This window comes from Notamacropus eugenii, chromosome 7 (genome assembly GCF_028372415.1).
Source record: "Notamacropus eugenii isolate mMacEug1 chromosome 7, mMacEug1.pri_v2, whole genome shotgun sequence".
NCBI lineage: Eukaryota > Metazoa > Chordata > Mammalia > Diprotodontia > Macropodidae > Notamacropus > Notamacropus eugenii.
The window spans coordinates 82,341,068-82,345,485 of record NC_092878.1 but is presented as its reverse complement, the minus strand read 5'-3'; the positions used below and the strand labels follow the sequence as shown (position 1 = coordinate 82,345,485).

At 40.0% G+C, this 4,418-nt stretch overlaps 1 pseudogene; it reads left to right on the top strand.

The window, feature by feature from the left end:
- Positions 1 to 557: 557 nt before the first annotated feature.
- LOC140514691 (protein FAM50A pseudogene) lies at positions 558 to 2,966 on the top strand (annotated as a pseudogene).
- Positions 2,967 to 4,418: the final 1,452 nt, after the last annotated feature.

The window sequence follows — 4,418 nt, the reverse complement described above, 5'->3', positions numbered from 1 at the left end:
CCTTTCTAATGCCTCTTACAGCCCCTTTAAATGCAATCATGTTCCTACCTCTCTGCTTTTTTTAAACTAAACATGCTTGGTTTCTTCAACTGATACTTTAGTCACCATGTCAAGTGACTAACTTGTGCCTGATCTATGATAGAATTTTCTGAACTCATATTGGACTGATCAGACACAGCCAAGCACAGTGTACCTTGATCCCAATATCATGATATAATTGGTACCCTTCAAAAATGATTGCTATTGTTTGTCTTTTGTTCTCAGAGAGGATCGATGACAGCAGAAGGGTGATGTCTTTACTTGCAAGTGAATTGGGTTGAAGTGAGGCAGGGCTATATGCAAAGTCATCAGCCTCACTCTCTGAGTCCGATGGCAAAATATAAGTCAGGATGACTGCTAGTGGCCCCCCCTCCAAAAGTGAAGGCCTGACAACAATATGGCATGGTCTCCATGTCCTTCGCTATCACCCTAATTAGCTAATTGTGGCTGCATTCTCATGTGTTAAAGTCCTTCCTAAAATGTGTATTCAGAATTAAAACACACTCCCCAGAGATAACATGACTTATAGTGATTCTGTGTTCTTAGATCAAATTCTGTATGTGGAAAGATCTCCAGTAAAGAATGTGATTCTGTTCTGTTGAGGATTTACCATGTAATTAAAGGAATTTAACTTTAAAATAATAGCAAGTTCACCTTTAAAAAATATTACATGTCAATTGTGATGAACTATATTTCAGGTTAATATATTGCCTAATGTCTTTTGCACTGTTAATTATGAGAAGTTATAATACACGAATTGTTTTTTGCCTTGTTGAATAAGAGAACTCATAGAATTTGTGTCAAATATTTCAAAATCTCTATAATACCCAATTATAATAATTAACATGTATGCCTTGACCTAGAGCCATATAATGGCCTCTAACATCCCTTGTTCATTGGGGTTCCCTCTTCTTTGATCTTAATTTATTTGAGAAAAAAGTTAGGAATATAATCATGATCACCTCTAAGACCTCAGTCAGGAAACACCAGCATTTGGGCAAAGGTTTGGCTCCTGTCTTAATTTATATTTATATCTCTCTCCCTTCTCTGCCATAGCTCAGTCTTACTTCCTCCTTTCCTTGATTGCCTCTGGGCTGCTGGTTGCCAACTCAGCTTTGTATGACCCCCCTCCTCCTCCACTTCCAGATTCTCATAATCTCTATCCAGTTCTAAAATAGCTTCTCCTTTTCCATACAAGCTCCTAAGGGCATGTAATAGTAATTTTAATGGAAAGATCTTTCTCATTCATTAAAGCCCATGTGATCTGCTTAAATCACCTGGAAGCCTAAGTCACATGGAGTGGGAGGAGCTTGCTGAACAGGAGGAACAGGAAGGGTGGAGCAGAACCCAGAGGAAGTGAGTGAAATGGGTAGGCACCGAAGAGAGAGGAAGCAGGCAGGCCAGTAGGGCAAGGCTCATGCTTGTTAGTGTTTGCTTGTGAGAAGGCCCTGGCTGAGGTGGGGAGGCTTGGGAATGACTTGGTTCCCTGTGGTGATCATGATAGATTTTGCTTTCTGCTTCTGGCATTTGGCTTTCTGGTATCTAAAAAAATGTTTTTCTTCTGCCTTCTAGAAGGAGAGTCTGTTATACTTTGCTATTGAGAACTACACTGACACAGTCATAGTCACCATCAGTGCTGTGAATATTGCCTTGGCGATATAGGGCATGACCAAGTCTATCACAAAATGGCTTTGATTGAAGTTATAAGAGTTGTTCACACTTAGTTCTGATATTGATACAATCAAGAAGTATTCTCACCTAACAAATTTTAAGTGGAGTGGGGTAATCTTTGGACCCTTGTCCTTCCATCCAATCTGAATATTTGATGAATATGTGAATTTATTAGCATAATTAGTCCCTCCCTCTAACTTAGTAGATAGCTTTTGAAAATTACCATGGCCAATAAATGAGTGCCCCAGTAGCCAACCTGGTGATGGGATTTTTTTAATGTAGCTAGGTTGGTCGTTGGACAACAAGCATACAGTCTATCTAGCCTAGTGGCTCGTGCAAGCATTTAATACATGTTTGTTAGGAGACCAGACTTCTTTCTCTATTGCCTGCTCCAAGGTGCCACCATCCACAGCAGAGGCTGAGCTGAAGTCCACCACTTCGGGACTTGTAACCCTGAATGACATGAAGGCCAAGCAGGAAGCACTGGTGAAGAAATGAAAAAGCAACTGACTAAAAAGGAACAGTCCAAAGAACTTCAACTAAAGCTAGAGAAACTTCAAGAAAAGGAATGCAAGAAGGAAGAGGAGAAGATCCCTAACTTATCCTTCACTGTGGATGAGGAAGAAGATAAAGATCTAGAACAGGAAGAGATCCCTTCAGAGAAGAGAAAATTAGGGAAGAACCCAGATGTAGACACAAGCTTTCTTCCTGATCATGACCAAGAGGAAGAGGAAAATAGGCTCTGAGAGGAACTTCAGCAGGAATGGAAGGCCAAGTAGAAGATGATCAAGAATGAAGAAATGGAAATCACATTGAGTTTCTGGGATGGCTCTGGGCATGAAAGGACTTTAGAGATAAAGAAGGGGAGCACAATGCAACAGTTCTTGTAGAAGACCCTGGAGATCTTGCAGAAAGACTTCAATGAACCGAGGTCAGCAGGAGTGGAGCAGCTCATGTACATCAAGGGGAAACCTGATTAGACCTCATCATCATAGCTTTGATGATTTCATTGTCACCAAAGCCAGAGGGAAGAGTGGCCCACTCTTTAATGTTGATGTCCATGACAATGTTTGGCTGCTCAGTGATGTCACAGTAGAGAAGGATGAGTCCCATGCAGGAAAGGTGGTACTAAGAAGTTGATATGAGAGCAAGCATATTTTCCCTGTCAGCTACTGGAAGCTCTACGACCCAGGGAAAAAGTGGGACAAGGACACGATGAGGAATTGAGACAAACAGGGCCATGTAGATGGTGGGTGTCTGAGGCTGGATTTGAGGTCAGGAAGATGAATCTTCCTGCTTCTCAGTCCAGTGTTCTGGCCACTGCACCACCTAGCTGCCCTAGAAGTGACAAGACTTGGCAGCAGATTGGATACATGGGATAAGTTCCAGTGAAGGTTGAGGATGACACCAAGGTTACAAGCCTAGGTGATGTTACATTAAAATAAAGAAAGCACGTATCATCCAGACAATGATTAAATAATCTATGCCAATTGCTAACAAACTGGAACCAAGGCTGTCCATTGCCAAGGACCCAGGGCTTTGGTATTTACTGAGTTAACATGGTTTGGAAGGAAGGAAAAACAAGATGAAATGGCTGAGACACCTGGTTTCTTATTGAAGGAGGGCATCAGGAGACACTGAGGAGAGAAGAAATAAAAAGACAGTCAGACAGATAGATAAATGAATGCTTGTTCACTTACTATCACCAGAACCATCCCAGAGACCTTTCCAGCTTGACAAGGATCTGTCAGAGTTTTTCTCCTATGATTTGGCTTCAAAAACTCAGGGTCACCTCTGTGCCATGATATGTCATCTGAGAAGTACTTCAGTGGAAGGGTAAAATTAAATCACTTGCGTTTTTATTAGGGACAATAAAAACTGCCATTAAAAATGTCCCTGTTCCAGGTAGAAACCAAGATATCCATTTAGATAATGACAAATAGGATCTCACTGATTAAAATGTTAATTCTCAGTCAAAATTTCTAGATGGGTTGAGATAATTGACTTGAGTCCATAAAAAAATTTTCATTTAACAAGTACCATTTTTCTCTTTCTCCCAAGTCCTTCCGTTTCTACTGAAACAAATAAAAAAAACAAAACCCTTGTAATAAATCAGTCAGAATCAGAGTTAATAAACATTTATTGAGTACCCTCTATGTACCAGGCACTGTGCCTGGGGATACTCTGGGGATTCAAAGAAAGGTATAAGACAGTCCCTATCCTCAAGTAGCACACAATCTGATGGGGGAGACAACATGCAAAAATAAGTTGAAAAGGAGGGCAGAGAGAGGAGAGGTACTCCCTCCTGAAGGCAGGATGAAGTCATTAATCAGGGTGAGAAATGATCAGAGGAGAGATGAATTTCTGAGTTGATTTCATCTTTTGAAATGATCCATTTCTGGAGATGATGAAGCCCAAGAAAGTACGTGGGTCAGAAATAAATGTGCATAGTCAAGGAAAACAAATTAGAACACGGCTATTTAAACTTTCTCCACTCACAACCCCTTTTTGCTAGAGAAATATTTACGCAACCCTGGATATAAAGATATATAAAATAGGTATGCAAATCAAACATTTACTGATAATAAATCATAAATTTATTTTTAAAAAATTCTTTGGTATACATACCCTTTTACCATTTATTAAAGACAAAAGCAAATTTGCATACTAAAGAGATGGACGTGCTTGTTTATTTTTACATAAAGAAT